Consider the following 14,048-nt stretch of genomic DNA (forward strand, 5'->3'; position numbering starts at 1 on the left):
TTCTAATACTTTGACATTAGGGTTTGTATTTAATGTAGACAAACTCCTAAATCTTAATAGTTTTGAAGTTGGAAAACTTTTTAGATACCAATTATTTATTTATTTATTTATTTTCAGCATAACAGTATTCATTGTTTTTGCACCACACCCAGTGCTCCATGCAATACGTGCCCTCCCTATTATTCACCACCTTGTTCCCCCAACCTCCCACCCCCTGCCCCTTCAAAACCCTCAGGTTGTTTTTCAGAGTCCATAGTCTCTCATGGTTCATCTCCCTTTCCACTTTCCCTCAACTCCCTCCTCCTCTCCATCTCCCTATGTCCTCTGTGTTCTTTGTTATGCTCCACAAATAAGTGAAACCATATGATATTTGACTCTCTCTGCTTGACTTATTTCACTCAGCATAATCTCCTCCAGTCCCATCCATGTTGCTACAAAAGTTGTGTATTCATCCTTTCTGATGGAGGCATAATATTCCATCGTGTATATGTACCACATCTTCCTTATCCATTCGTCCATTGAAGGGCATAAGATACCAATTTTTTTGAGACTAAAGATGATCCAGTAAGCTCTCAACAAAAGAAACTGAAAGGCAACATGCTTATCACAAATTTGATAATCTGCAATTTTTATTGGCAAGTCAAAGAAGTTTAAACAAACATTAAGAAATACAGATACTCATTTTTTTTTAAGTTTCCACACAATGTTGAACCATTTTGTCAGTATTCAATCAGTCTTTATGAGTGAAGGTGGGCCTGATATGTGATAGGAGGTACATAAATGGTGACTATTATTATTATTATTATTATTATTATTATTACACAACTTCTCAAAGGCATATTCTAAGAAAACAAACAGGATTATCATTAATAAAAAAATAGAATTTTCTCTATCCTGGCACCTCAATACTTCTCTACTGCAAATACTATCTAAAAGTTCTTTGTATAAATACTTTCTATTGAAACCAGACTATCAAAGTGATGAGGTATCAATGTGTAAAACTGGTGTGACTTGTCAGTCAAAAGAACAATGCCAGGAACCACCTCCAAATATCTACATTAAGTCAAACTGACTAAAGCATTTTTCTGTCATCCTGCGCCCACATTCAGGCAGTTGGTAGACTTGTTTCTACCTAGACGTTTATATTCATCAACCAGGCTGAGTTTGCTGGGAATGTGAGAGGTACAGCTAGTTGTATTATGTTATGTTGATAATATTTGGTGTGATTTGTTCCATATCTCCAGTGGTCTGTGGAGAGATAGTGTTTCCAGCCTTCTAGTACACAGAAGATGACATGAAATATATTGTTGACTCTATTGCACTGTCAGCACAGGGGCTCCAGATGCACGATCAGACTTCTGAAGGCTGAGGTTATACACTAGCTTGCTCTAGAGAAACCCTATACATGTCCAAAGATCTCTAGAGGTGATAGAAAGCTTAAAGTTCCAAAAGAATGTTCCTATGTTGCAATGTGATCTATAATGACAATGTACCAGACTAAAACCTAGAAAATGAGATCTGGTTGTAATGTAAACTTTAGGAAGAGCTGGAGACACAGTGACAAGTAATTGTTTTACTTGTTAATATGAAATGCAAGCCATATTCCCCACATCGGTTGATATTTCTTCCTTTAATTAAGAGGAGCCTGATATAAAAATGCAATTAGGATGTATTATAGACAAACAGACAAGAAACAGATTAGCAAGCATAAAAACAGAGATAAATATACATGGGACTTTAGGTTATAATAAAGGTGCCAACTCAGATCACTGGAGTAAACTTGGGCCATTTTAATAAATGCCATTAGAGCAAATAAGTGACTATTTTAGGAAAAAGACAAAGTTGAATCTCTTGTGTTATACATCAAGAAAATAAAAACAAGATTTAAATGTGAAAAGGGAAACCACTGAAAAACTAGGAAAAAGCATAGCTTTCTTCCTTTCTCTTTTTTTTAATAATCTTGGATTGGAAAAAAATGTTTCTATGATCCCCAAATCCAGAAGCCATAAAGGAAAAGATTGAGGGTGTTTGTTATATAAAAATAAGAAATATATCACTATGACAAAAAGGAAACAACTCTGTAATTCAACAATTACATACATTACAAAATGTTCACACCAATAAATGTAGGTACATATAAAATTATTACGATTTCATTGATTATAACCCCTACACTGTGCTTTTCATCACTTGACTTATTTTGTAAATAAGTACTTTATTTATGTCTGAAGTTTGTATTCCTTAATCCCCCTTTACCCATTTTGCCAACCCCTCACCTTCTTTCCCTCTGGTAACCACTGGTTTGTTTTCTGAATTTATGAGTCAGTTTCTGTTTGTTTATCTTGTTTTTAGATTCCACATATAAATGAAATCATGTGGTATTTTTCTTTCTCTGATGATCTATTTCACTTAGCATAATACCCTTTAGGTCTATTCATGTTATTGTAAATGACAAGATTTCACTCTTTTTATGGCTGAGTAATATTCCATTGTGTATGGGGTGTGTACATATATTATATCTTCTTTATCCATTCATTTATCAATGGGCACGTAAGTTGTTTCCATAGCTTGGCTACTGAAATAATGTTGTGGTAATAACATAGGAATGCATGAATTAGTATTTTTGTTTTATTCAGATGAGTACACAGAAGTGTTGTACATCTGAATGTGTTATCATGTCTATGTCAATTGTACTTCAATTAAAATAAAACAAAATACAACAAGACAAAACATATTTAAACAAAGTCAAATGACAAATGCCAAATTAGGGAAAACTATCTACAGCTCATATTGGATACAGTGGTTAATCTTCATGATCTATAGAGACCTACTAGAAAATTGAGTGGAAATAGACCAATACCTTGTAGAAAAAAATGAGCAGGAGACATAGAGACATAGAAAAAGAAATATAACTGGTATCAAAATATAAACAGAAGGAAAACATCACCCATAATGAGAGATATGTAAACTGAAACTAGATATCTTTTCTCAACTCTTAGATTGGAAAAAAATCAAGAAGTTGTTAACATGCTCTGTTGATGAGGTCATGGGGGAAGGAGATACTGATTACACATTTTTGGGAAGTGCAGAATAGTACGTTTAGGGAAGGTAGACTTGACAATAGCTTCAAATTTATAGATGCATTTACTCTTGAACCCAGAAATGCTGCTTCTGCGAATGTAGCCTGCAGATACACTGCACAACTCAAGTGACTCAATTACAGTAATACACTGAGATATTGCTTATAATAATACTGGAAACAAGCCAGTATAGACTATGATATATCCAAAAATTGTAGAATTATGCAGCTATAAAGAAGAGATGGGTATCTTTGCATATAGAATGGCAGAGACAGAGAATACATGATTATGTGAAAAAGTAAGGTCCAGAACGGTAGCATGCTACATTTGGTATATGAACACAAGGAAGAATAAGACTATATCATATTAACATATGCATAAGAATATTCTAGAGCTAATAAAAATCCTGGGGAAATGAGATTAGGAAGAATAATGGTGGGAACATGAAGTATAGTACTTGATAAAAAATAAATTGAAAAAAATAAAGAGAAAAACCATAAAGGTTTAAGAATGGTGGAGATGCACAGGTAGGATGCTGTTGTTTTAGGAAACAACTGGTGTTGACGAAGATAAGGAGAAAAGGAATCTTATACTGTTGGTGGGAATGCAAGTTGGTAAAGAGACTCTGGAAAACAGTTTGGAGGTTCCTCAAAAGGGTAAAAGTAGAACTTCCCTATAATCCCAAAGGATACAAAAATACTAATTCAAAGGGATACATGCACCCCAATGTTTATAACAGCATTATCTACAATAACCAAATTATGGAAAGACTCTAAATGTCCATCGATTCATGAATGAATAAAGAAGGTGTGATACACACACACACACACCATATATTATGTACATGTATTATGTATATAGGTACACATACATATATACATACATATATATGTACATATCATACATATATACATATATATACATACCATATATATACACACATCATTTTATATATATGTATGTATATATAGTCCATTATATACAATGGAATATTACTCAGTAATAAAAAAGGAATGAAATCTTGCCATTTGCAATGACATGGATGGAACTAGAGACTATTATGCTAAGCAAAATTAGTCAGAGAAAGACAAATGCCATATGATTTCACTGGAACTTAAGAAAGAAAACAGATGAACATATGGAAAAAAAAGGGAATCAAACCATAAAATAGATTCTTAACTATAGAGAACAAACTCAGGGTTTCTGGAGGGGAGGTAGAATGGAGGATGGATTAAATGGGGGATGGGGATTAAGGAGGGCACTTGTGATGAGCACTAGGTGTTATATGTAAGTGAAGAATCACCAAATTCTACACTTGAAAATAATATTACATTGTATGTTAACTAACTGGAATTTAAATAAAAACTTGAAAAAACCAAGATGCCCTTCAACGGATGAATGGATAAGGAAGATGTGGTACATATACACAATGGAGTATTATGCCTCCATCAGGAAGGATGAATACCCAACTTTTGTAGCAACATGGACGGGACTGGAAGAGATTATGCTGAGCGAAATAAGTCAAGCAGAGAGGGTCAAGTATCATATGGTCTCACTTATTTGTGGAGCATAACAAAGAACACGGAGGACATGGGGATATGGAGAGGAGAGGGAGTTGAGGGAAAGTGGAAGGGGAGATGAACCATGAGAGACTATGGACTCTGAAAAACAACCTGAGGGTTTTGAAGGGGCGGGGGCGGGTGGTGAGAGGTTGAGGAACCAGGTAGTGGGTAATAGGGAGGGCACATACTGCCTGGAGCACTGGGTGTGGTGCAAAAACAATGAACACTGTTACGCTGAAAATAAACAAATAAGAATTAAAAAAAAACTTGAAAAAATTTTAGAACTGCACAGTATTATGGCTTTATTTAAAGTGAAAATAGGTTTAAGGTAAACTAATAAAATGTGCTGGTGCTCTGAGTGTTGTGTAGTGCAAAAAGTAATTAGTAGTTCATTAGTAACTTGTATGATTAGAATTAAGTGCTTTACACAAATTCATAGTAGCCTTATTTTATATCATTCTACCTTGGGTGCAAGCTTAAAAATACTCCAAGGGGAATACTTAGCTACTCAACTGTTTTCATTTTATCCACTGGAGGATGAAGATTTGGCATTCTTCCGAAGTTTAAGAAGAGCTTGAGAGCTTCTAAAGATCAAGTTACCCTTAGCATTAAAGGCATGTTTTCACTTATTTATTTATCAAAACATGTTGAGAACTTACTAAAGGACAACCAATGATAGAAGTGCCAAGAAAATATAAATAAAATGCTACATCTTAATGGGTTCCCTGATACACTAAGTATCCAGATGCATAAGGAGCTAACTAAATATCATGTGACATGTATTCGGAGCACATAGAGGTGACAAGGTAACATGTAACAGATCCCCAAAAAAGGGTTTGTTTTTAAAAACAGCGTGTCAAAGAGGACCTGCATGTCTAGTTTTGTCCACTTTGGGGCCAGAAGTCTTGATGTTTAAGAGTAGGGAATGTCCAATATAGATATCTGAAAGCCGTGTGCATGGTGACTACTGGTGGATGGTGGCTGCATGGGTTTAAACCTGGACTCCACCACTTAATAGCTGTGTAAGGCTGAGCATTGCATTTTAGAGAATAGAAGGATCAAGAATAGTGGAATGTGTCCATCAGAGAAAGGTGTTTTGCTTTCATGAAAAAGGCAATTGTGCTGCGTTCTAACAGCTAAAGAGAAACATTGGCACTTTTTACATGGCAGTGGGAACTAGAGGTAGAAAATATAGGAGAGTGACCATAGATACAATCCACAAATCTGTACACATGGAATGTCATATAAATGAACTCGTATACTATGTCAGGCTTTGAATCTGGCTTCTTTGATTTAGCATAATATATTTGAGATTTATGCAATATCACATCCATATCAGTAGTTTATGCCTTTATGTTACTTTTTTCCATTGTGGTGGGGCTTTCCAAGTTTCCTTATTCATTCACCAATTATAGACTGTTTGGGTTGTCTCCACTTTTTTTTTCAGTTATGAAAAAAGCCATTATAAACATTTTATACTGGTTCTTATTTATTTAAACATAAATTGCATTTCTCCTGGGTAAATGTCTAGGAGTGGGTTTACTGGATTGAATAGTATTTGTCTCACTTTATAAAGAACTGACAGTCTGGGTGTGCCTGGGTGGCTCAGTGGGTTAAAGCCTCTGCCTTTGGCTCAGGTCATGGTCCCGGGGTTCTGGGATCGAGCCCTGCATCGGACTCTCTGCTAGGCAGGGAGCCTGCTGCCCCTGCTCTCTGTGCCTTCCTCTCTGCCTACTTGTGATTTCTGTCTGTCTAATAAATAAATAAAATCTTTAAAAAAAAATGACAGTCTGTAGCATTGATTTGCTACCAGCAATATGTGAGTGTTCTAATTGCTTCACATCTTTGTCAGCACTTGGTATTGTCAGTTCTTTCTATTTTAGCCTTTTCAATAAGTGGGTCATAGTATCTCATTGAGATTTTATTTCCCTAGTGACTAATGAGGTTGAATGTAGTTTAGGTGCTTATTTGCTATTTATATATCATTTTTGATGAAGTACTTGTTCAGATCTTTCACTTATCTTTAAATTGAGTTATTTGGGTTTTTTATTGTTGAGTTTTCAGGGTTCTTTGCGAATTTTGGATACAAATCCCTTATCATATACACATTTTGCAAATATTTCCCCCCAGTCTGTGGCTTATCTTTTCATTTTCTTAACACTATCTCAAACTATTACCTTTTATTTTTTATTTTTTTTTAATTTTTTTTAACCTTCTAAAAACTCGTTTTAATTTACATAAATAAAATCCACTTTTTTTTTTTTTTAGGATTTTACCCACCACCTGTTCCCCCAACCTCCCACCCCTGACCCTTCAAAACCCTCAGGTTGTTTTTCAGAGTCCATAGTCTCTTATGGTTCGCCTCCCCTTCCAATTTTTTTTTTTATAAACATATACATTATATGTTTATTTTTATTTTTTTAGAGAGAAGGAGAGAGTGGGGATTTGGGGGAAGGGGCCGAGAATCCCAAGCAGACTCCACATCTGGCTTGTAGCCCAAGACAGGACCCAATCTCACAACCCTGAGGTCATGAGTTCAGCTGAAATCAAGAGATGGACGTCCAACTGAAGGAGCCACCCAGACACCCTCAAGCGCATATTTTAAAATGCTAACAGCACTAGTATTATGATAATTTTCCTATGTTTTATTGTTTTCTAAAAGAAAAAAAATAACTAATGAGAATAATAGACTCCTTTGATGGAACATTTAAAAATGATATCCATGAATATTATAAACCAAATAGCAAATTTTTGTCATGCCACAGCTTTATCTTTACTTTGAACCTTGGTCGTGACAAAAAAGTCTAGACTCACAGATATTTTCTATCATATATTTAATGTGGAAGAACGTTAAATCTTTGAGAAGTGACAAAGGAAACCGACACATCTATGATATAGGACATCAATCTGCCTGCCTTGGCTTTCGAAGCACAGTAAAAGGGAACATTTTCAAATAGTGAGCTGTCTCTTTTATTTATTGATCTTCAGCTAGAAAGAAAGCTATAGTAAAATGCTCTCTCCATATCTTTCTCACTGTATGAAAACAGGGTTACAGATCAATTGATTTACCATCACAATTGATTAGTTACCTTCCCTACTATCTCTATTGCGACACAAGACATGCAGTCATATAGATCTTTCATTAGGAAAGTCATTGAAAAGCTAAGGTTCATTGCATGCTTAAATGGTTTGTAGCCCACTCATTAAGCCATTAACCAACCATTAATATTGCTTAACCTCAAACCTTACAGATAAAATAAGTTACTGCCATTTTATCTTCTCAGTGCACCTTTGGGAAGTGAACAAGTACTTGGTTTTGTTACAATCTGACTTAAATATTCAGAGAAGTGTCAAGGAATTTAGATATTTAGACGATTAACATTAACAAGATTTATGTATGTATCCCTTTAGATGCATACCCAAAGAATAAAGAGTGGAAAACCAGCACAGAGGCATTGCTTAAAATTGCTTTTTTCCTCACCAATTTAACCTATTTTTAATATTTTCTACATCATTACTACTATCCATAACAGTCATTTCAATGAGAAATTTTCTTTGTGATGTTCTTAAACCTAGCAGTAAAAATAAATAAAACTTAACCATTTAAGACTAAACTCTTAGTACTCGGGCTTTAAGTGCAAGTAAGTAAATAATCAAATATAACATCTAATGATCCTCTGTTGGTATGTTTCTCTTGAATTAAAGCTAGGGAAATTTGTGTGGGTCCCAGTTATTATCAATTACATGAACAAAATATGTCATATGCCTTGTACAATGTAGAGCATATTGAGGATATCGTCTCCAGATTTTGTCTGAGGTCCCATCAGATCAACTATAATGGACATATAAGTTCTTGCACATAATTTTTATAAGATTTTTTCAGGGCATTTCTCTCCACAGGAAAACCCATTGTAATGCAAAATCAACCATTTCTTTTAAGTCTAGAAGAAATAATGTAAGTGCTTGAACAAGAACCCCCATAAATTTAATGGCATATGTGAAAGAAAGAAATGTGAACAGAGTAGAATGTGCAATTAGGGAAGGCTATAAATAGAGCTTCCAGTTCATATAAAAGAGTATCACAAAACCATAGGGGACACTGCACAGTAGGTAAGTAAATGTGAATGACCTTTACCAATCCATCCACAAAGGAGAAGAAATTGATATATGTCTAGCAACTGAACTGAAATATTGCCACTCAATGTCAGTTTGGTCAAATGATGGCTGAATTTCATTCTATTTTTCAGTTTCTAACTACTTAAAACCTTTAGCACTTCTTGGGCCATAAAAATTAAGGACTGGATCATGTGACATCTCACTGATGAATGACAGTTGGCTACATGTAATATCATTACCTCTATAAAATTCATGCATGTGCTTTACAAAATAACTTGTAAACTGATAATCAACTTAAAGGGCCAACCCTGGAAGACCTAAAACATCTGGTTGTAGTTTGCATTTATTAAAATCATTTGTAAAAGCTCAGCCTTTCTCTATGACCAGTCAGAAGAGACCGAGCTGGTCTCTTACAGGCAGGTGAATGTGATAAGTAGGGAGTTAGTGCCTTGGGCCATACCTTTCTAAGGCATTTTAATTATTTTCAATACACATGAGGACAATGACACATGTCCAAAGAATCATGCAAATATCCCTTTGCTGAAAATATGTCCTATACCCCACGGCATTGGAGAGGGTGGAAATGAACTTTGGAAGAGTTAGAAGTCAGTGCACCATAGCACTGAAAGAAAAAGAGCCAGGGACACAGCCCCCCCCTCCCCCCTTTTTTTTTTTAAAAGATTTTATTTATTTATTTATTTATTTGACAGACAGAGATCATAAGTAGGCAGAGAGGCAGGCAGAGAGAGAGAGGAGGAAGCAGGCTCCCCGCTGAGCAGAGAGCCCGATGTTGGGCTCGATCCCAGGACCCTGGGATCATGACCCGAGCCAAAGGCAGAGATTTTAACCCACTGAGCCACCCAAGTGCCCTGACCCAGGCCCTTTTAAATGTGGTTAGCTGCTTGTTCTCTCTCCACATGCCTACTGAAATTGCCTACCATTTATCCAGAGGTGTGTGTGACTGGTGTTCTGTGTTTGGAGAGGGAGAGCAGGTTGAGGAACAAGATGATCATTTTATGTCTTTGTTAAATAAAGCTGACATGTTGACATAAATTACCTAAAAAAAAAAAAAAGATGCTTATCTGCAGGCAAGTCCACCTTTTCTTTATATTTTCTCAAGTGGCTCCAGGAGAATGATGACACATCATAGAAAAAAAGAATTTCTCTTCTAGACCAGTGTCAGAGAAAAACAACCCACCAGGTGTACACAAGTCATAATATTGGCTCCTGGATCTCTTCAGAGCATCACATTGCTCAGAAAATGTCACAGACTACTAAGTTTGGCTCTGAGGCTCTCTAGAGGAATCCCAGCCAAGAAGAGAGACTCCACAGTATTTTCCTGAGGTAATGGTAGAGACAGAAATCTGGGAGAGAAGGGGAATCCAAATGGGGTGAGTTTCCTGTGGAGAAACTCTCAGAGCATAGTAACCCTCTCTTCACAGAGGCTTTCCTCTAAATATAAAACACCGGTCCAAGCTTGACTCAAGAACAGTATTCCACATGGGGGCCATAGACCATATGGGGTCAACCCTGACTTTCTTCTTGATGTCAGTCCTGATACATTCTATAGCCAGTTGAGGGACTCTGGGCTGCCTGGGTTTTTAGGGGCTATCATCAGGCAGTTCTGGGACATGTACAGTTAAGGAATACCCTGAGAAATTAATTTGACTTTGCAATTAGATCTAGACATGAATAGGTATTTTCAGGATTAGGCTGGTGTGGCCACACTGGGTTGCTTGATTAAAGCAACTTTATAGCTCCCCCGAGGCTGTCTCTGGATGTTAATGGGGTATTGACACGGAGCTGACTGAGTCTCTTTTGTTGCTGGACATTGCAATGACTGTCATCATCCCACAGCCCAATGTTATTGGCCTGGCATTTTGGGATGAGAAATTGGCACATGGGACTTCCCATAACCAAGGAAGTCCTCTGGCAATTAGATTCCTTCACATACTGGCAGTATCTTAAAATCAAAATATGAAGTGGGGGGGGGAGCTCTATTTTTTTATTATCTATCTAATCTATTATCTACCTACCTATCAATCTATCATCTTTCTATTTATCTTTCATCTGTCTTCTACCCATCTGTCTTCTCTCACTTCTCTCCTTTTTGTGCTTCCCTATCTACGTTATATAACATCGTCTCCTCTTAGGGACATCTTTTTTTTTTTTTTTTTCCATTTTATTTATTTTTTCAGCGTAACAGTATTCATTCTTTTTGCACAACACCCAGTGCTCCATGCAAAACGTGCCCTCCCCATTACCCACCACCTGTTCCCCCAACCTCCCACCCCTGACCCTTCAAAACCCTCAGGTTGTTTTTCAGAGTCCATAGTCTCTTATGGTTTGCCTCCCCTCCCCAATGTCCATAGCCCGCTCCCCCTCTCCCAATCCCACCTCCCCCCAGCAACCCCCAGTTTGTTTTGTGAGATTAAGAGTCATTTATGGTTTGTCTCCCTCCCAATCCCATCTTGTTTCATTTATTCTTCTCCTATCCCCCTACCCCCCCATGTTGCTTCTCCATGTCCTCATATCAGGGAGATCATATGATAGTTGTCTTTCTCCGATTGACTTATTTCACTAAGCATGATACGCTCTAGTTCCATCCACGTCGTCGCAAATGGCAAGATTTCATTTCTTTTGATGGCTGCATAGTATTCCATTGTGTATATATACCACATCTTCTTGATCCATTCATCTGTTGATGGACATCTAGGTTCTTTCCATAGTCTGGCTATTGTAGACATTGCTGCTATAAACATTCGGGTACACGTGCCCCTTCGGATCACTATGTTTGTATCTTTAGGGTAAATACCCAGTAGTGCAATTGCTGGGTCATAGGGTAGTTCTATTTTCAACATTTTGAGGAACCTCCATGCTGTTTTCCAGAGTGGTTGGACCAGCTTGCATTCCCACCAACAGTGGAGGAGGGTTCCCCTTTCTCCACATCCTCTCCAGCATCTGTCATTTCCTGACTTGTTAATTTTAGCCATTCTGACTGGTGTGAGGTGATATCTCATTGTGGTTTTGATTTGTATTTCCCTGATGCCAAGTGACGTGGAGCACTTTTTCATGTGTCTGTTGGCCATCTGCATTCTATGAGGCCAGCATCACCTTGATCCCAAAACCAGACAAGGATCCCACCAAAAAAGAGAACTACAGACCAATATCCTTGATGAACACAGATGCAAAAATTCTCGCCAAAATACTAGCCAATAGGATTCAACAGTACATTAAAAGGATTACTCACCACGATCAAGTGGGATTTATTCCAGGGCTGCAGGGTTGGTTCAACATCCGCAAATCAATCAATGTGATAGAACACATTAATAAAAGAAAGAACAAGAACCATATGATACTCTCAATAGATGCTGAAAAAGCATTTGACAAAGTACAGCATCCCTTCCTGATCAAAACTCTTCAAAGTGTAGGGATAGAGGGCACATACCTCAATATTATCAAAGCCATCTATGAAAAACCCACCGCAAATATCATTCTCAATGGAGAAAAACTGAAAGCTTTTCCATTAAGGTCAGGAACACGGCAGGGATGTCCATTATCACCACTGCTATTCAACATAGTATTAGAAGTCCTAGCCTCAGCAATCAGACAACAAAAAGAAATTAAAGGCATCCAAATTGGTAAAGAAGAAGTCAAACTATCACTCTTCGCAGATGATATGATACTATATGTGGAAAACCCAAAAGACTCCACTCCAAAACTGCTAGAACTTGTCCAGGAATTCAGTAAAGTGTCAGGATATAAAATCAATGCACAGAAATCAGTTGCATTTCTGTACACCAACAACAAGACTGAAGAAAGAGAAATTAAGGAGTCAATCCCATTCACAATTGTACCCAAAACTATAAGATACGTAGGAATAAACCTAACCAAAGAGACTAAGAATCTATACACAGAAAATTATAAAGTACTCATGAAAGAAATTGAGGAAGACACAAAAAAATGGAAAAATGTTCCATGCTCCTGGATTGGAAGAATAAATATTGTGAAAATGTCTATGCTACCTAAAGCAATCTACACATTTAATGCAATCCCTATCAAAATCCCATCCATTTTTTTCAAAGAAATGGAACAAATAATCCTAAAATTTATATGGAACCAGAAAAGACCTCGAATAGCCAAAGGAATATTGAAGAACAAAGCCAAAGTTGGTGGCATCACAATTCCGGACTTCAAGCTCTATTATAAAGCTGTCATCATCAAGACAGCATGGTACTGGCACAAAAACAGACACATAGATCAGTGGAACAGAATAGAGAGCCCAGAAATCGACCCTCAACTCTATGGCCAACTCATCTTCGACAAAGCAGGAAAGAATGTCCAATGGAAAAAAGACAGCCTCTTCAATAAATGGTGCTGGGAAAATTGGACAGCCACATGCAGAAAAATGAAATTGGACCACTTCCTTACACCACACACGAAAATAGACTCCAAATGGATGAAGGACCTCAATGTGAGAAAGGAATCCATCAAAATCCTTGAGGAGAATGCAGGCAGCAACCTCTTCGACCTCAGCCGCAGCAACATCTTCCTAGTAACAACGGCAAAGGCAAGGGAAGCAAGGGCAAAAATGAACTCTTAGGGACATCTTAAGGGAGCAATTTAAGAAGGTCTCATAGGGGCAAATAACCCAGAAAATACTAACACAACTCCCTCTTCCTTTTTGCTTGTGTAACTAAAGAACTTAAGTACTCAAGTATTTTGTTCCTTTAGATATTAAACTAATAGTATTGGTTAAAAGGAGAGATTAAAAAAGGAAGGATTTTTATCTATTCCAGAAAATTTTTCTTACTAGTTTATAATTTTCTCTAATGTCATATTTTCCAAACTGCCTGCAATTAGGAAGACTGTATAATTTAATATTCACTAAAATATTTTCAGTTTTCTGAGAAGATTATTTTCATGAGAATGCAGTTATTACAAAATCATGTGATATAAAACAGGATCTCTTCATGCTAAAATTGTATTAATAATTAATAGGAGGGAAAGTATTTCACCATGATAAATGAGAGACTGTATGGAAAGAAAGATGCCATTTCATGGCAGAAATAATACAGTAACATGTCATTAAATACAAGACATCATATTAAATTTTACAGTTAAAGTACAAAGGCATCAAAATATATTAAAATTTGAATTAATTATGTTTCCTAAAATTCTGGTACTAGAGATAGTAATTAGAGTTTTGCCAATATAATTATTAAAATGAAGGCAAACAGGGAAAATGTTTAGTAAAAATGTAAAAACAATTTGCTAGTGAAAAACCTAG

This window comes from Meles meles, chromosome 14, assembly GCF_922984935.1.
Source record: "Meles meles chromosome 14, mMelMel3.1 paternal haplotype, whole genome shotgun sequence".
Taxonomy (NCBI): Eukaryota; Metazoa; Chordata; class Mammalia; order Carnivora; family Mustelidae; genus Meles; species Meles meles.